Source organism: Fukomys damarensis, unplaced genomic scaffold (genome assembly GCF_012274545.1).
Source record: "Fukomys damarensis isolate Sample0158 unplaced genomic scaffold, DMR_v1.0_HiC HiC_scaffold_23, whole genome shotgun sequence".
Lineage (NCBI taxonomy): Eukaryota > Metazoa > Chordata > Mammalia > Rodentia > Bathyergidae > Fukomys > Fukomys damarensis.
In genome coordinates this window covers 61294548-61314474 of record NW_022900935.1, presented here as the reverse complement: position 1 = coordinate 61314474, position 19927 = coordinate 61294548, and the positions used below count along the sequence as shown (strand labels likewise).

General features: G+C 51.3%; 1 long non-coding RNA gene across 1 annotated transcript; it reads left to right on the top strand.

Moving 5' to 3' along the window:
- The first annotated feature begins 5897 nt into the window (after nucleotides 1–5897).
- On the top strand, nucleotides 5898–9735 carry LOC104858345. The gene is made up of 3 exons (XR_004518676.1): nucleotides 5898–7427; nucleotides 7687–7847; nucleotides 9558–9735. It is a non-coding gene; the product is annotated as an uncharacterized LOC104858345 (long non-coding RNA).
- Nucleotides 9736–19927: the final 10192 nt, after the last annotated feature.

Below are 19927 nucleotides of genomic sequence, written 5' to 3'. Positions count from 1 at the left end.
GGTGAAGGGTATCGTGATTGCCTGGCCCCTACTCCCTGGACACTGTGTCCTACCCAGGGCAATGTTCTCCGTCCTTTGCTCTCAAGATGAGGGAGAGCTTCGAGACACAGGCGGGGACCCTGTCTCCTCCACAGGAAAGGGTGGGATGGTTTTTGTTGGATGTCTGACAGTCTCAAAACCTCCAGGGTTGGTTGATGCATCTGCTAAGGTCCTCGTCAGCTCTTATGGATGAACCTTGGGGTCCAAGCTTTACACAAATTCCTGTCAGAACACAACCGGCCCAACTTGTCCCCACTGTATGCCAGGTCTGCTGGGTGAATCCCAGATATTGCTGGGCTCTGCTGACACCAAGGAAAATCTTAGCTGTGCTACACAGGACACACACTGGTCATTTATGGAGAGAGCCCGCTGCTGAAAAAAAGATTCTCAATTTCACTCTGAATCCCCAGGGGACAAAGGGGCCATTGCTGACCCTGGCCCCAGTGCCAGAAGCGTGCTCTCCTAAGCTTTGAGCTGGCAGGCCAAATCCATGCTGGAGGAGTGGGGTTGAGGAGATTTCTTTGTTTGTCCCTGGCACCTGTGCCCGGCTCAGCTACCTGGAGGGGAGGGAGGGAGGCGGAAGTGCTTGCTCTCCTGCTCACTTGTCAGGAGGAGAAATGACAAATGGCTCCCGCTGGGAACCCTGCCTGCCATCCTGTCGGATCATTTATCTCAGCAGTGGTGAGTGATTTGCATGCGGAGGGGAAGGACGTGCTTCCCTGCCCACCTTCCCTCTCCCACCCTGCTCCCACTCCAGCCTGGCTCAGAATGGGGCCTGTCCCTGCAGTGTCCCCTAAAGCCCTCAAATACCTCTCCGCGGGCTCTGCTGAAAAGAATTGTCAACTCTCTAAATACCAAAGCAGGACTCTAAGGGGCCAGGGAGACACTCCCGTGTGTGGGGGCGGGGAGGGAGCAGAGGAGCAATGACACTGTGTCCTGCTACGGGGATGTGCCAAGGGGGACAGTAGGAGGTGCACCCCAACTGCCTGTGCTTCCTGCTGCCCTGCAGGCTCAACCTTCTGGTTATATTTGCCGAGGGGGGGGAGCATTGCTGGGGGGGCCAGTGGTCCGGAGTAGCAGGGCTTGAATCCAGGTCTGCTGACCCCAAGGCCCACAGGTGCGTCCTTGTCCTCTTGTCCCGAGGAGGCAACCTGTAGCCAGAAGTACTGGGGAGAAAGAAGAGCAGTGGGCTCTTCTGGTGGCCGGGGACGATGTCACACGTCTCAGAGGCCATGACCAGGTAGAGGGTGTTTGCGGGTGCTGGTAGGGTGGTCTGCTTCTCTGCTGTCTTAGTTCCCTGTCCCTGCTTCCAGGGGACTTCATCCCTCTGCTGGCCTGGCCCTGCCACATGCATGAAAAACATCTGGGTTTCCCAGTTTGCAGGGCCAGACACTTGCGCCCTCCCTGGCTTTGGAGACAGTTGCTGGCAGGTGTCAGCTGTGCAGAGGAGTCCCTCTCAGATGGGGAGTTCCAGGGGGCAGGGTGGGCTGGGCGAGGCTCTCCGGGAGGCTGGGTGTTCAGGGAGCCCTTCCTGCAGACCCCTTGCAAGCTGCCCTGGCGGAATGGAGGAAAGGTCCTTTATTCTCAGGAAAGCTTTGGGGGCCTCCTGTGGACGTCCCTCCTCCCCTGGTGCTCTGCCCACAGGCTGTCTCAGCACTGAATGTTCCTTTTGGCTTCTGGCCCCACGGGGTCAGAGGAAGACTTAGCTTCTACGCCAAGAGAAAGACACCATCTCTCTTCCTGGATAGAGAGGGCCATTGCCTTGTCTGTTTCCCCATGCTGGGAAGGAGGATGGGTAGTACCTGCAGGAAACTTAAAAACAATAATAAAACGTTGGTCTGCTTTTTATTAAAGCCACACACATGCAGTTCTACACAGTGTTCCTGAACTTTTTTGTTGTGGGTTTACACCCTAAGCCATTTGTTACTGTTGAGTTCTACGGAGATACAATGTAAGCTTCAAATAGGCACACTTTAACTATCCTCTGATGAACATTGTGCTCTTTGTGGAAGTTAATTTGGAAAAGTCCAGTTGCACAGTTGGTGCAAGCATTCAGACGGCGGCTGTCCTTCCTTTGGAGAGTTCCTCACGGTCTGGAACAGTTGGAGTTTTTCCCCCATGATGTGCAGAGTCACATCCCCCATGGTTTTTTTATTTTGGAGGGGTCCTGGGGATCGAACTCTGGTCCTTGCACTTTGGAGGCAGGCAGCTACTGAGCTAGATCCCTGCCCCCACCTCCATGTTTAAGCAGTCAATTGGAAATGATCTATGACAGCACTGCTGCGCTGGCCAAGATGAAGAAACAGAAATCTGTAAGACTGCATATCATTTTTATTTGCGTTTCACATTTAAGACAACGAAACAGTGTGAACTGTGACAAGAAGTATGTATGCCTGGTAAATACAGATTTTAGTGCACACGTGAAATATTTCCCTGAATTTGAATAGTTTTGTTTTTTAACTTAGGATATAGTATTTATTGTTCCATGAATCCTGAAACATATATGGAGTGTCAGAGGATGATATCCTTAGGTTTGCATATACAGATGGAATTGCCATTTGTTCATGGTCACCTGTTACAAGGGACACATTCTGGAGCTAATGCTAGGTACATACCTGTCCAAAGTCAGATCTCTAAACCACTGGAGCTTTCGTATTTGCAACTAGCAATACATGGGCTTCATTTGCAACACAGGGAAGTCATTTAAAAATGTATTCAAGTGCTAGCTGTTCCATCTGCAGCTTTGACAAAAAGTTGCTCTCCAGTTAAAATTATTGTCTTAAATCACAAACCAAGAAGAGAATGATCACGGCACCCTTTATTACGGGGGTCGTTCCCTACTGGTGCTGCAACAAATCAAAAACTTGCTGGCTTGATGTAATATAAATTTATTATCTTACAGTTTGGAGGCCAGAAGTTTGTTTTATTTTTGCAGTGCTGGGATGAAGCCCAGAGACTCGTGCAAGTTAGGCGAGTGCTGCCGTACCATGGGGAGACACATCGGGCCCCTCGGAAGTCTTAAGTGGATTTCATCAGACCAAGGCCCCTTCAGAGTGCTAGGAGAGAATCCCGTCCTTGCCCTTCACAGCTTTCGGTTCCTGCACCTTCCAGGCCTTTCCTTCAACCTCTGCTTTTGTCCTCACAGGCGGCTCTTATGCCTCCTTCTTTTTCTGTCTTTCTTTTCTTTTTTTTTTAAAACTCATTGAGTTTATCTGTACATTTTTAGGTATACAATACGCTGACATTTCTCATTGGGAATTTGTACCTTTACATGACTATCTTGGTTCTTACTTTTTCCCCATTTCCCGGCCCTCCCTTTACCCACTCCACCTTTCCCTATTTGCATAGACTTTGTTTCCATTTTTTCCTTTTCTCATATTGTTTCTTTTCCCTTGTTTCCTTTTCCCCCTCGCTCCCACTTCCCCGACTCCTTTAGACCTTTTCTTCCTATTTCACATTATCACTTATACATATTGAACCTTATTTATACTTTTCGTTTTTCACATCAGGGAAACTGTTCGGTATTTACACGTGTGTCCTATTTATTTCACTTAAGAGTGTGGCCTCAATATGTATTCATTTAGCTATAAATGTCTCTAGTTTTTCATTCTGTATGGCTGAGTAGTACTCCATTTTATTAAAAAAAAACGCACATTTTATCAGTTGAGCTGATGGGCAATTGGGCGGTTTCCAAGATTTAGCTATTATAAACTGTGCCGCTATAAACATGGGTGTGCATATCACTGTGGTGTGATTATTTTAATTCTTTTAGAAAGATACCCTGTAGGGGAATAGCTGGGTCAAATGGGTCCTCTACTCCTAGTTTTTTGTTTTGTTTTTGGAACCAAGAATCGAACATAGGACCTTGTGCTTGTGAGGCAGGTGTGGTGCCATTGAGCTAAATCCCTGAGTACTCCTAGTTTTTTTGAGGTATCTCCACACTGATTTCCACAGTTGTTGCACCAGTCTGCACCCCCACCAATAGAGAAGTGCTCCTTTTTCCCCACATCCCCGCCAGCATTTGTTATTGGTTGATTTCTTGATAGCAGCCATTCTTTTTTGAGTGAGGTGGAATCTCAGTGTTTTTTTCATTTGCTTTCTTGAATGCTGAAATGTTGAACATTTTTTCATATATTTATTTGCTGCTTCTACTTCCTTGTCCGAGAAATGTCTTTTCATTTCAGATGCCCATTTTTGAATTGGGTCTTTAAGTTTGGGGGATGGGGTCTGACTTTTTAAAGTTCTCTAGATATTCTAGATAGTGGTCTTTTGTCTGAGGAACGGCTGGTAGGATTTTTCCCACATCGTAGGTTGTCTTTCGTCTCTGTTGGTGATTTCTCTTGTAGTGCGCTGTGCCTCCTCCTCCTCGGGATCAATGTCAGTACCATACTTTTAGGACCCACACATACAAAGCAGGGTAACCGGCTCATCCCAAGACCCTTAACCTAATCATGTTTTCCAAGTCTCCTTTTCAGAGAAGGTAATAGTCAAGGGTCCTAGGGATCAGGACCTGGATTTCTTTGGATCCATTATTCAGCCTACCGATCATTTTGTTGTATGGGGAGGAGATCAGAACTGTCCCTGCAGGTGTGAAAGGAGGCTCAGGAAGTATAGCAGGGCAGAAGTTGGGTGTGAACAGTCACTGTTGCAGAAGAGGTGGGTCAGGGCTGTGTGTGTCTGCTCCGTGGCTTTGTTGTGTAGTGTGCAAGGGTGAGTGGGGGGCTGTTTGGAGGCCTGTAAACTGTGGTCCTGCCCCCGGTCTCAGATGTTTAAACTCAGCTCCCGTGAGGCCTTCATGATTGTTCTTATGAAAATCCTTCATTGCATGATGCATCTCCGAGTGCCCATCGTTTCTAGGGTCCATCACTTACTGGATGTGGTTTCGGTGTGTCCTTCAGAGGTCCGCCTGTTGGGAGCTTGGCCTCTGAGGGACATTGAGAGGTGGTGGGACCTGGTGGGAGGTTGTTCCCGGCCCTGCCCACTCTGGCTTCCTGTCTAGATGAGGGGTCTCCCCTTCTCCCACTGGTACGTGTTCCCACCATGATGCCCTCTGCCACGAGGTGATACAGTCAGGAGGACCCTTGCCAGAGCTGATGCTGTGCTATTTGGACTTTCAGCCTCCCAACTGCAAGTGAAATCAATCTCTTTTCTTTCTGTGTACCCCACCTTAGGTACTTGGTTATAGTAATTTCTATTGCTGTGGACTGATGCAAGGGTCCACTTCCTCACCAGGACACTCTTGTAGTCAGGGTTATTCACAAAGATTGTGTAGAAAAACCCTGCACTGTAGAACCCACTTCACACCCACACACATCTTTCTTTCTATCTCTCTGTTCTTTGGTACGGGGGATGGAACTCAGGACCTTGCGCTTGCGAGGCAGGCGGCAGCACCACTGAGCTAAATCCCCGGCCCTCTATCTCTCTGTTTTTTGAGACAGGATCTGGCTATGTAGTTCGGGTTGGTCTTGAACTCGCTTGAGCCCAGGCTGGCCTCAGTTTCATGGTGATCTTGCCTTGGCTTCCCAAGCGCTAGGATTATAATTGTGTGCTGCCACACTGGCCTCCCTGAACAGCAGAGAATATCGCCCCTTGAAGGCAAGCTTGTTCTGGTGACTTAGGAGCCACTTCACTGAAGGCCCCAGTAAATACAGTATTTATGGAATGAGTTGCTGTCCTTTTAGGTCTTCTTTCTCTGTAAGAATTTAGAGTTCTCCCAAGAAAAAAATTCACATAGATTTTCTTATTTCCACTTTTTTTTTGGTGACAATACTATTGTTTTTCCCTTTGGAATTCCCTTAAAGCCTGGGAATCTGGTATTGACTGTGGATCCACATTGGATTTATGGATGATTAAACACAGGAGGTTTAAAGTTAGTCCTTGAATGGTTCCTTCCTTGTTTTGCTGAGATACAGAACAGGTACCACGAATCCTACCAGGACTGAAACATGGTCTTAGAAGACGTAATTTCCCTAGAATCCTTGGCTCTGAAAGATCTCCATTTGCATTTTTTATGTGTTTCTTTTTCCCTAGACGACATGCATACCAGTACCCTGCCATTCTTCCCAATACCCCTGTCTGTAGGACGGCAAAGGAGTAAGGAACACCCAGTTCATCTTCAACCAGAGTGAACGGTCCCTTTCATGTACGCGTCGGGGTTCAGGCAATTCAGCCAGGGCCTAAGGTGTATTTATTTGGGCTCCTTCTGACTCTATTTTAGCTCTGCAGGAAGGGATCAGGCTTTTTATTCCACTTTTATTCCTCACTTTTATGTTTCAGTTCAGAATCTTTCTGGCTCAGAGAACGGGGACAGCAGCAAAACAACAACAACAACAACAAAACAAATGAGAAGGTACAGGAAATGACATCAGCACCTCAAAGCCCTGGTGCCGCCTCTGTCTCAGGCAGAATGGGAAGGAAGGGAGGCCAGGGAAGAGTCACTGTCACCTAAGGACAAAGTCTTTTCAGCAAGAGGCAGATGAAAGGAAATGGTGGTAAATAACACACATCCTCAAAACAGACATAAATCAGAGCTGAGATTCCATCCTGGTGTTCTGGTGACATGAACCAGGAGAACAAAGCCGAGGGAGATCTTAAAATGTCATCGCCTGGCTTCTCTGAGGAGTTATAGCTTTGTTATTTACTATGCAGAGGCAGAGATGTGAGATTCCTCAGGTTTGGCAGAGCTGGTGGTCTTTCAGGTCGCTGTCCTGCTGGTCTCCATTCCACATCACCACATCCATTTGAGTGGCTCATCAGTGATTTGCTAGAAGTGGGAGGAGATCTCTCTTTCTGTCTCTCTCTCTCTCTCTCTCTCTCTCTCTTTCTCTCTCTCTCTCTCTCTCTCTCAAGGTGAACTATCCAGGATCAGGATGGACTAAGAAGGAAGAAGTAACGGAATGCTGGGCAGTCAGCTGCACCAGTGAGGACCTCGATTCAGAGAGCCACTGCACGTGTGCCAGGCACGCTGACCAAACCCCTGCCCACTCCCTCTGGCAGCGGGGAAATTTGCTTTCATGTCCGTGAGCTGCAAAAATGGCCAGCTGGCTGGGGCTCCGGGCGTTAGCAGCCTCCCCGTGGCTGTTCCAAAGCCTGAGCCAGCACCCCCAGCCTCCAGCTGCTCCTCCACCGGCTGAAGCTGAGAAAGTCGCCTGCAACCTGGTGGCAAATCCGGATGGCCACAGCCGGGCCATGTTTCATTTGTATGCCTGCAGTTTCCTTCTGCTTTCAGAAGGGAGAAATTCAGACATCAGCCTGAGCTTTGTGAGAAGTTTCATTTCTGTGTTTTTCAGACCGCGATGAGCCGTGCTGGCAGATTGTCCCCGCAGAATGGTGTGTGGGGACCGGGCAAGGCGACCAGCGGTCGTAGAGGTTTCCAACGAGGCTGTGGGGTAAGCGGTGCAGTGAGCTCTTGCCCCCACTGCATTCCCAGACCTCTCAGAGAGGGCAGCTGTGTCACACTGTACAGGTTAAACGCCAGGGGCCGCGCAGATGCAAACCTGTAAAAAATATTGTTTAATTGATTTTCTAAGAAAATCTATTATGTTTCTGTGAGTCTATTGATCTGCAGCCCCACGAAGTAATGAAGAAGCTTTGTGATCAATAAGGCCGGAGCGTATCTTACCCTGTATCTGCTCTGCTCCTCCGCAGGGCATGTGACCAGCAGGATTCCCCTGATGGACAAGGGAGGGTGAGCGGCCTCCTCCTGAATGCGGAGATTTATTTCTATTGGCATAAACACAACAAATGAAACCCTGACGGCTTTTCTCGCTCTGAAAGCCAAGAATATATCATATCATTCATCATGAAAGGTAAAAAAACCCAAAAAACAAAAACACAGTTTGCAAAGAGAAAGGAAAAGAGAAAGAAAAACTATGCTTTTTGTTGTTGTTGTTGTTTTTGAGACAGGGTCTCACTGTGTAGTTGAGACTGACCTGGAACTCACTGTGTAGCCCAGGCTGGTCTGGAACTCAAAGCGATCCTCCTGCCTCAGCCTCCGGAGTGCAGGGATTACAGGCATGCGCCACCCTGCCTGACTATAAAAGCTATGCATTTTTAACCTTAGTGCATGGACTCCTCCCCCACAGCTGATCCGGGTAATATTTTTTACCCTTGACTGTTAAGTTGGTTTTCTTTCTTTTATATCCACTCCCCGCACCCCATTCGGGTTGGTTTTCAAGTCTTAGAAGATTTTTCTGTTTCTGCGGTGAATGCAAAAGTATAGGTAGCTGCAACTGCAGGCTGATAATTCCAAGTAGAGCTAACATTGCTATCTTATCCTCTAAAATATAATCGTGTCGAATGAGATAAGGCACCTGCAATCACACAGGAATGGCAGTCCAGGAAGCTCTGGGGATGCCTTGGGTGGCAGTTGCTACAGAGAAAAGCACTCGCTGTGCCTGACAAGTAATCTTGGTTGCAGCCAATTTCAGAATTTCTCAATTGCATTTCACCTTGAAACCAGAGGGTATCACCTGAAGCAGGTACTGATCGGACTGGCACTCGGTTTAGGGATGCGGTGTCTTGCGGGCTGGCCCTGCGCTGGCCAGTTGTCCCCCTCCGATGAAATTGCTTGGGGCAGTTGGCTGGGTGGAGGTGTACAGTGTAAAACAAGATTAGCCGGGACCAGATCTTGAAGAACTTTTTTTCTGAGGGCACTGGGGAGCCATGGGGGAATTTTTAAGAGGAGGGGAAGAAAGTGATGAGCTGAGTGACTTCACCACCGTGACTGGCTACAGTGCAGAACCACAGTTCTTGTTTTTATTCCTGTTTTTGCATGCACACACACACACCTGTAATCCCAGCTCTCTGGGAGAGTAAGACAGGTGGATCCCAAATTCAAGCCCAGCCTGAGTAATTTAGTGACTTATTGAGTCTCTGTCTCAAAATAAAAAATAATAAAAGGGCTGGGATATAGCTCTGTGTGAAGGCCTTTGGTTCACTCCATGGCACAGCTAGCGCCGTGAACCGGTCTGTGCTCCAAGTTTTAATCCTCGCAGTAAACAGCCCTTTAAGGAACATTCTGATATGCTCCCATTTTACAGACCAGGAAACAAGTGCACACTGGGAGGTCCCCCAGGTAGGTGGTTATCAGGTGTGGAGTTGTGCCCCTCCTTTTTCAGCTTCCCAGAAACTCTTCAGAAGAGTATTGGGTTAGAAGTACCACGTGAGGAAGTCTTTATCGGGGAAACGTAGGGTTTAAATTTGTGCTCTGAAAAACCAGTCATTTGAGAAAAGTGCAATTACTGGTAAGTAAGGGCACAAGTACATGAAGATGGACCCCTCGGAGAGTGGAGCGGAGACAGGGCAGCTGCAGGGAGGCGGGCAGGAGGGTGCTGCGTCTAGCACAGGAGGGCTGTCCCTGCCTGGGGATGACAGGGGAGCGTGGGGAGGCAGGGACTGTGTCTGCCAGGCCTGGCTGGGGTGACCGGGCGGGCGGCGGTGCGGTCAGGTGTGTACACTCGCGTGCGGTGTTTAGTTCACGGCTCCATATACATTTACTGAACACCTCTTCTGGACAGCACTGCTCTGGACTAGGTGCTGGAACACAGCAGCGACCCGCGGGGGACTCGTGGGGAACAGAGCAGAGCTGCGATCGGAGGGAGTATGAGTGCAGAGGAGAAGTCTGGATGGCGCCCAGTAGTGCTACGCGATGTGTATGCCGCGCGCGGTTCACATCCCATCCACTCTCGGGTCTGGCGCAAGGTGAGGTACCACGGTAGATGTCTGGTCCCCAGTGCCTGGTAACACAGCTCCCCGAGGTGGCCCTTCAGGGAACTGGGCTTCCAGTCATGTGCTTTCAGCTCTGCACGGCCAGCTTTGAACCTGAGGGTGGGAGGAGAGACTGGGGGAACAGGAAGGTATCAGGCAGCACCTGCTTTGGGGGGCAGGGTGCCTTCTCAAGCAGGGGGCCACCTGCCCCCAAGGCTTGCTTTTTCTATGCTAAACCGTTTAAAGACTGAGCTTCATTCTGCTCAGGGACAAGGTTGGGAGTGATTTGTTACTGCAGTGACCCTGATGTGAGCACCTCTTCCGCCTCTGGTGCAGAGTCATGCACTAGAAGGCCCTTGGAGGCACCCTTGAAGCTTTAAAAACCACAGATCAGGTCCCTCCCAGGTCTGTTAGGCCCTGGTCTCCCTGGGATCCTGGGGCACTGGCAACATTAGGAGGCTCTTACAGGTGACCATGGGGCCAGTGCTGAGGCCTCCTAGGGTTGACCATGCCTCATGCTTAAGCTTCTGTCTTCCCTGCTTCTGTCTGAGAACCAAAAGGAACAGGCTGGGTGGGAGGGACAAGGAGAGAAGGGTGAGGGGATGTGAGGGCTGCCAATCCTCCAAGACAGAGTCCTTATTCCTCCCAGGTCCTAGTGCTGAAAGAGCCTTCTGGTTGACACTTTCATGCCCTTTTTGTCAGGGTGCAGCTGTGCAACGTCCAGAGGGAAGGTGGCTGAGTCAGTGGGGAGACCAGGACAGGCAGCCTGAGCTCTCACCCTTGCTTCCTCTTCTGCTGCCTGACATCCGGGTACTCTGGAGTCTCATCGGGGGCATGAGCGCAGGGACGGTGAGGGTCGGTGATGTGTCTGAGCCAGTGCAGAACAAGTCCCTTCCTCACCAGTTGTTTTTTTGTTTTGTTTTGTTTTGTTTTGTTTTTGAAACAGGGTCTCACTATGACCTGGAACTCACTATGTAGCCCAGGCTGGACTCGAACCTGAAGCGATATTCCTGCCTCAGCCTCCTGAGTGCTGGGATTACAGGTATGTGCCACCATGCCCGGCTTCTCTTACCAGTTCTTTAGCTGAGCAGCTAAAAGAACCTCAGGGGCCAGATGGATCTGCCAGACCCGGGAGTGCCTGGGAATGCCTCCAGCAGCTTTCCTCATGACTCCCACGTCGGGCCCAGCTCCCTCCTCTTTTCCCAGGCCTCCTACTCTGCTTGTGCTCCTGCCCCCTTGCAATCCCCAGCCTATTCCTTACCTCAGAGGCAGCAGATCTATCTCCTTGGACAGGTCCATCCTGATACCGAGCCAGGAGCTGCCGTGGGCTGTGGTTGGAGGCAGAACAGTACAGAGAAGGGAGTTTTTCGGACAGTAGGATTCGATGTCTTTAAAGAGATTCTTTTGCCTCTGAGATTACATCCTGTCTGCATTTTAGTGTCAGAACTTTAATTTTATAAGATAATGGTGATGTTGAATGGCAAATGCTTTAGAAATTGTGCTTAGAAAACAAGACGGCCACCATGGGCGGTCCGTACCGTGCTCTCCTGGAGTTGTGCTGCCTGGAGGAGTAGGGGGGACCCCGAAGTGGGGTGTATCATCTCCAGGAGAGGTAGGGAGTGGCAGGGCTTCCAGGGACAGGGGACAGCACAAGGGGCAAGATGGGAGAGAGGGACGCTTCTGGGCACCTTGGCTCTGTCCAGGTCTTGGGAGATTTGTCACCCAGCAGAGATGACTGAGTACCGACCTCAGGGACAACTCCGGGCTGTGTCCCAGACAGCGATACCAAGACAGAGGAAGCACGGGCCCCGTGCTCAGCTCTAAGAGCAGAGACAAGAAAGCGTCCAGTGTCACTTCTCTGGGACACAGTCCTGTGAGACTTCAAGGGGGACCCTGCCAGAGTCTCACATTCCTCCAGCTAAGTCCCTGGTTCCCTGGGCTAAGTAACTGGGCCCAAGGCCCTTCCTGGTCAGTAGGACAAAACAGCTGCAGTGGGTGGATGGCACGTGGCTAGTTGCATTGGCCCAGGAAGGGGTGTGGTGTGTGTGTGTGTGTGTGTGTGTGTGTGTGTGTGTGTGTGTGTGTGTGTGTGTGTGTGTGTGTGTGTGTGTTTAACCATACTTTGGTAATGAACACAGGAAGGTGACGTTGCATGAGATGGAAATAGGTGTCATACTGGGCCTCTAGGGTTGGCTGTGGTTCTTGATTTTTTTACTCACTGTGGGAGAGGGAGAAGGGGAGGGAGGGAGAGAGTCAGAGAGAGGATCTGCTGTCTGAAACAGAAAACAATTCTGTCTCATATGATCCATTTCTCTTGGCCTGAACTTCTAGTGAGATCAGCCAAGAGATAAATCAGAAAAAAAGAGGGTTTCCTGGTAGAAGAGAAACAGTTTTGGAGCCATGCTGTGTTGTCTGAGATTTTGTGCCAGAGTCCTGAGATGGAATGAGGTTTGGGATGTGGGCAGCTTGTGGTTTCTTGGTGCTTTGGCTGTACCAGTGGCCAGCCTGGCGTTTGCCAGCTGGGAAGCCCTCGGGCTGGGTACCTAGCTCTCCTGGGGGACCTTGGGGGAGGGATCATTTATTGCCAGAAACTTCTTTATGGTGGTGGTGGGGGGGGTGGGATGGAACCCAGGACCTTGTGCATGCTGGCCAAGAGCTGTGTCCCTGAACTCTAGCCCCAGGCCTGCCATTTTGCTGCAGGGTATCCAGTGCGGCAGTGGTGGAGGCCCCGCTCCCAGCACGAGCCTCAGGGTGCAGATGTGGTTGCTGGTTCAGCACCCCAGCCTGCTGAGTACTCTCAGTTCTTCCAATGCACCGAGCTCTTCCCTGCCCAGGCCTCCCTGCCTTCTTCCGGACTGGCTTCCCTGACCCGAGCCCCATCCCTGGTGTGCTCTCCTGGCACTGGGTCTTTCCCTTTTGCAGCACCATCTGCTCTTTTCTACTCTGTGGTTGGTTTACTGGCCGCATCCCCAGCTAGACTGTGCCACACGGGGCTGGGAGCCTGTGTGCCCGCTGTCTGGTGTGTGGCAGGTGCGCGTTTGCTGAGTGGCCTGTCTTACTCATTTTTAATTGATCTGATCAAGTCCTCTAGCGATCTTAGCAGTTGTGATTATTTTAGCTGACTGCAGAAAGTGAGGGGACAGGTTTCTGGAAGCTGAGTCTGTTGTCGGAGGCCACCCAGGCCGGGTGTGGTCTAGCCAACACTGGGGCCTTGTCTGCCCAGCTCCAAGACCTGAGCTTGAAGCCACACCCCAGTCTGCCTCCCAGGACCTATGCGCCCATTTCGCCACCCCACTCACGTGCCACTTCCCTCTGTGACACCTGGGACACAGGGCATCCTATAAATCAAACTGAATAATCCTCTAATTGATCTCAAATATTGCCAGGGAATCCAGGAAGCATGACAAGCTGGGTTCCTGGAGCATCAGCTCCCTCGCAGCCAGTGCCCTTTAGCCAGACCACCCAGTGGGCAGGGGGACGATGGCCGGCTTGCTGCGGGACGTGGGTCACACTGCCTGGGATTCCCAGGGAGCAGGCCTTAGGCTAGAGGGAACCTGCTGGGTCTTGCCCTGAGACTCCCCTGGTCTCTTGCTGTCCCCTTCCTCCTTTGGCAGAGAAGGTGGCCCTTGCCTGTTAGGTGGGGGTCTAAGAGGTTCTTTCGGACAACTCAGCTAAGTCCTTAGCTGCATTGGCCTGGAGACCCGTGTTCTTAGCAGAGAGCTTCCATCAGGAGGAGGGTCAGTATCCTCCTCAGCCATGTCCAGGTGATCAAAACCCTCTCTGGAGCTGGGCATAGTGACGTAAGCCTGAAATTCCGGCAATTTGGGAGGCTGAGGCAGGAGGATCACAAGTTCAAGCCCACCCTGGGCAGCTTAGCAAGCCTCTGTTTCAGAATAAAAAATTAAAAAATGGCTGGGCATGTAGCTCAATGTGTAGACCCTGGGTTCAATCCCCATTTCGGCAGAACAACCACAACCCTAGGAGCGAGTGGCCTCAGCCTGCGGGAGGCCTCCCTGGCATCTTTTCCCCTGCTCCCAAGGCCAGCTCCGTTGTCTCTACTGAGGCCCAGGCCTGAGGGTGGGGAGGTCAGCACAGGAAGGAGGGCAAGGGGTGGGTGAGCCGGGGGCTCTAGATGAGAAGGGGCTGCTGGGCCAGGCTCTCGTCTTAAAGGAGAAAGAGCATGGTGAGCGGGGATGGGCAGGGAAGGAACAGTTCCTCTGCCCTGCTGGGACCAACCTGGTCCAGGGTCTGCGTAGACTTGGAGCTGAGGTTTGGGGAGCAGAAAGCACGTGAGTCTTTCAAGCCCAAAGGTGGGTCCGTTTTCATCCCGTCTCCCTTGCGTGCGGGCCAAGTGGCACTTGGGTTTCTGTGCTGGCTGGGGCCTGTTGGGGTGGGGGGTTCTTGTCTTGGGATTAGGGATCCAGCTGCCTGGAGACTTCCATGGGCAAGGCTGTGCCCTGTGAGCAGCTAGTAGCCAGGTCAGTGAGTATTGCTTTGCAAAATCGCATCTCCTCTTCTTATCGCGTCAGGGTGGATGTCATCGCTCCATTCTGTGGGTGTGGAGTGGACGCTCAGAAGGGCGAAGGCGCTTGCTTGGGCAGAGAGCTGGTCGGGGGTCCTGACTGCCAGGCTGATCTCTCAGCCACTGAGTGCAGTCTTTGCCCGCTGCAGCCTTGCTTTGCTGTGGACTCCTCCCCTGGGATTCTGTGACTTGGGGTCTCCAAGGCTCTTCCTCTGTCCCTGCATGGCCAGGGACATGCCAGTCAACAGAGCAGTCAGAGAGGAGGAAAGGCGCTCGGGTCCCTCGGTGGAGCTCTCACCTTCATCCTCCCGCTGCCAGGCCTGGGATGAGTTTACCGTAGAAATGTTTTTTTAAAGAGAAAAATCAAGACCACACGTAGGCCTGACCATTCCCGATCCGGGTGCACACACACATATGGTCATGTGTATCTATGTACACACGTGTGTGTTCATGTAACACACATATCGATGTACATGTGGACCCATACTCACTCACATATACAGTCAGCCTTCCATGGCCTCGGGTTCCGGATCTACAGTCAACCAACCTTTGATCAAAATGATTCAGAAAAAACACTGTACCTCTGCTGAACACGTACACACTTTCTCTTCTTGTCTTTATTTCATAAAGCAACACAGGTAACAACTGTTTACATAGGATTTGCATTGATTTAGGCGTTATGAGCCATTGTTAATTGCATTGGATGTAAGTCATTGCTAAAGTTAATGGCATTGTCTATACAAATACTGCTTTCTTTGGCGCAGGGGACACGAGCATCTACAGATTTGGGTCCCAGTAGGGAGTCCTGGAAACAGGTCCCCATGGATGCCAAGGAGTGATTGTATTTCTGTCGATTCACATCTGCACCTGTATTTACATCTTCCCAAACACACGTGTAGATGTCCGTACAGTGACACCTCGGTTCACAAATGCTTCTGTTTGCAGCCTGGTTTGCAAACAAAAGCGTTCAGCAGACTTTACTTCCATTCCCAAACTCCACTCAGGTGACAGACGTGACCACGGCCGTTTCCCCAACACAAACACAAATGCAGCATTGACCCCCTGAATCTTAAAACAAATTAAGTTTGTAAACTGAGGGACCACCATGTATGTTTTAAAACACATACAATGGCCAGGCATGGTGGCGCACACCTATAATCCTAGCACTGGGGAGGCTGAGGCAGGAGGATCGATGCAAGTTTGAGGTCAGCCTGGGTTACATAGTGAGTTCAGGGACAGCCTGACCTGCAAAGGGAGACCCTGCCTCAAAAAACCAACCAACCAACCAAACAAACATATACAGTATACACAGCTAGCTCTTCATACACACATGTATTTATACCTAAGTACACACATGTAGATATTCATGTAGATGCATGGATTTTACTAAACACACGTGCACAAATATTCATATCTGAATATACACAGAAGCACACACACACACAAGCAGATTTGATTTGCTTTTCTTGGCTGGACTGTTGGAGGGTTTTTTTCCCTCTAAGAACAATGACATTACAGTGGCTTTTTGATTTTTGTCTGTTTTTCAGCCCTGGGTATGGAACCCAAGGCCTCCCCCATGAGCCACCCCCAGCCCTCATGATGACTCTTTCGCACGCACCACCACATTCATGACTTTTGAAGCTACGTTTGCTTTGAGGAGAGAAAGCAGTCTGGTCCGCCGTGTTCCTGGTGGCCTGGAGCAGGAAGCCTGGGGGCCTCATTCGGTCCCGTCTCGCTGTCCCTGCTCCAGGCCGCATCTCTGACATGCCACACTGGCAAAATGGATGGGAGGCTTTGGAGAAGGATGAACTTGACTTGCACCTAGGAGACTTAAAAATATGGTAATGCAATTAGCAGCCTCACAGCCTGATGAAGCCGCTCTAAAATGCTGATAACGCACCCTGAAGCCACTCAAGAGCCTCTTCAAACTTCCCAAAATGTGAAGTGCGTCCTTATGGAGAAAATGGCAATCTAGTCTCCTTTCTGCAAGGTTCAAGATTAATTAGGGGCTTGTTTAGTGCATGAATGAGGAAACAAATGAACTCTTGTATTGCAAAGCATTGAAACCAATTTTTTAATCTTTTTTTTTACAATTACATCCCTATCATAAAAGTCTTCATTAGACACTGGCTCAGTGCGCTTTGTCTCAGGGAAGCATTTGCGCCCTGAGCTCCTGACAGACTGTACCCCTGCCCACTGAAGAGCGGTCCACAAACAAAAGCCTTTTCTTTCTTCCCAGCCACCCAGGGCTGTGCTCTGGAAGCTCTTCTGGCCTCCAAGGGTCGGTTCCGTTCCCTACCTGTCCCCTCTAACCTGAGGCCATAGCTCTTTCTATAGCCATTTTCCTTTCCGTTCACCTCCCAGCCCAGGAGGGGTGAGGTGTGGGAGGAGCCAGGCTGGGGGAGAGGCGAGCTTGCCCCACCCTGCTTGTGGCCAGGCACTGACCCTACACTGGCTGTCCCTCTCCTCCTCCCTGCAAGTGACCACTTGGGTGGAAGCCAGTCCCAACAGCCACCAACCCACCTGGTTTATCTGACACAGGCTGGTGGCCACCTAGTCCTCCCACAAGCTGCTAGGTGCTGAGGTTACAGCAAGGAGCGAAGCTTTTACCCTTTCAGCTCAAGGAGCTCAGCCTCTATGTCTGATTGCTGAGGTATTTGGAAGTTCTGTTGTCTGCTCTTTTTGTGGTTGTAGGTAATCAACCCAGGGCCTTTGCCCTGAGCTCTATCCCCAGCCCTTTTTATTTTTTTGAGACAAAGTCTCACGAAGTCACTAGATTGCCTAGGGCTGGGCTTGAATTTGCAATGCTCTGGGGGACGTGCACTTGGGGCTCGGGAAGTGTGGCTCAGACTGCTTTGTTGATTCTTCGTCTGACTCGTGTAGCTGAGAGCTGGCTGGGGCCAAAAGCCCGTGCATGGGCCAGGGACATGCATCCCAGGCTGTGCACACATCAGCCTGACTGGCTGGCAGCTGCTGCCCAGGGCAAACACAGCGAGGCCAGATCCGTGCTGCGGGCACAAGGAGGAGGCAGGAGCGCTTGTGCTCCGCGCAACGTCTGCGCGTCTCCTGGCCACGTAAGTGGGTGTCTTAGTCTACTCAGCTGCCATAACAAAGTACCACAGACATTTCTTTTCCCACAGTGCTGGAGGCCAGAAGTCTGGGCCTGGGGTGGCAGCATGGTCGTTCCCATGAGGACTCTTCCTGGCTTGTGCGTGGCTGCCTTCTTCATCTGTGCTCATGTGGCAGGGAGCAAAGGGAGGAGCTCTCTGCTGTCCCTCCTTGTGGGTACACTTGTCCATCACGAGGCTCCCACCCTCAAAACCTCACAGAATCTTTTTTTTTTTTTTGAGAGGAAGAGTCTCACTATGCAGCTTGAGGTAACCTAAAAAAATCATAATCCTCCTGCCTCTACCTCCCGAGTTGGGATTACAAGTGTGCACCGCCATACCTGGTATCATTTAGTTTTCATTACTTCCTAAAGGCCCTGTCTCTACACATGGCTGTGCTATAAGGTGGGGCCTTCAACCTCTGAATTTGGGGGTGGGACAAACTCAGCCAATAGCATTCTGCTGTGGCCAATATTATGCAGAAGGGCAATGGTGGTCATGCCAAACCCTGTCATGTAGGGCACTGTCAGGGGAGCATTTGGGCTCTCCTTTCAGCTTGGTGACTCCTTTCCTTCTTGCTCGGCTTTGCTTGTGTTCTGGGTCACATTCCCCTCGGGAGAGCAATCCCCGTATGAATGATGGGGAGTCCCTGCTTTTTAAAAATTGAACCCAGGGTCTTTGCGCTGAGCTACATTCCCAGTCCTTTTAAAATTTCTTTTGAAATTAAAAAAATTTTTTGATCTTTATTTTGAGACCAAGTTTCACGAGGTTGCTAAGTTGCTTAAGCTGGGCTTGAATTTGCAATCCTCCTGCCTCAGCCTCCCAGAGTGCTGGGAATACAGGAATGCACCAGCGGTGCCTGACTCCACTGCTTGGCAGACGAGTTGCAGCAGGCACGTATCCAACGTGGGCTCTGGTAGGAAGGGAAGAGGGATGCGTCACAGAGAGTCCCCACTGCTGGCTCCCTGGCCCTGATGCTGAACCTGCTGTGGGTAGGGGCTCTGTGCGCTCACGGTTGGGCCAAGTGAGTCTCACTCCTGGGTCATTTTCACTCCCTAAAGCCAAGAGCCTGGTGGTACTAACAAAGCGACACACGGCTTTGTCTCTGTCCTTTGCTGCTGCTCCCTGGATGAAGGCCGAGAGCTCTGGAGAGGGGAAACACACGGCTGCAAAATGAGCCGCCTACAAAGTTCCTTCCAACAAGGTCATTTGAGGAAGGCAGCCCCTTCCTGTCTCTTCCTGGCTGGGCTTCGGGGTCCCCTTGCCCAGGGCAGCCAGGCCAAACTCAGGGTCTGGATCCTCCTGACAAGGGCCAAGCAGGGAGACTGCTGGGAGAGAATCTGCTGTGTGTAAGACCCCAGGCTTAGCCCCATGCTCCTTAGCCTGAATTCCAGGAAGTCGAAACAGCCTTGGATCAAGAGCCACGTGAATCTCCTCTGTCCCTTTCTCCTTGGAACCCAGCAGCAACTCTCCTGACAGCCAGGGCTCTGACACCCAGCAGGGAGGAATCCCAGACGCAGGCAGCTGGTGGAGGTAGCAGGCACTGTCACAAGTGCTTGGGATCAACTCTCAGCTCTGCTGCCCTTTGCTGTGTGATCCCGGGCACATTCCAAAGCTCTCCGAGCCTGAGCTTCCTGCTGCCCCTTAATCACGGCACCATTTTGGAACGGGTGGCTTTTCTGAAGCCCGGGGGGTCGGTGGCATCTGTCCCTTGAAAAGGGTGTTCTAGGGCAGGGACCTCCTTTCCCTTTCATCAGCCACTTCTGGCTTTGGTTGGCTCAGCACTTAGTCCTGAAATCCCCCGAACCCGGCAGGGATGTAGCAGAGGGGGGAGGAGCTCAGCGTCTGTGGCAGCAGCACCCTCCTCCCGTGCCCTGGGAGGGGCCCGGGCTGGCACACGTCGTGCATCAGGGCACAGTGTGCTCAGGGCAGGGGGAGGGGGTGCAGTGGGGAGTGGAGATGAACGGGTGAGATCTGAGGAGCACTAAGCAATAAAGGACTTGAAAATAGATGTACTTTAATTATATACTTCGGTAATTTGCTGTAGTTTCCCATCCCATTATTAAATTACAACAGTAACTCATCTAGTGGATTTTCACAGAGAAAACATTCATTTTATTTTATTGTGTTTTTGTGTTATAGTCTATAATGAAGGCCAACAAGTCTGGCCTCGGACCCTGAACGGTCTGGGAGCGGGGATAGGGTCGAGGTGGGACTCAGAATGCCATCTGCTCATCTCCCGGACGGGGGCACTGGGAGCTGCAGGTGGGGGACGACGGTGGGGGAGGGCTTCCCGCCGGGTGTGTGCAGCCCCAGGGAACAGGCTGGAGGACCCGGGAGTTCCTCTGTGCCCCTGTCCAGACGCCTCAGAGGTGAGGCGGCAGAGCTGGAGGTGTGGGGAAGGGCTGCCGGAGACCCAGACTGCCCTGAGCTTTCATTTCTCTGGGACGGAGGCACAGTCTCCCTGAAATCCAGCGCTGCCGGCCTTGCTCTCCCAACTCCGAGTCCAGGCCCAGTGTGCTCCAGGGTGGTCAGAGGGGACAGATGCCGA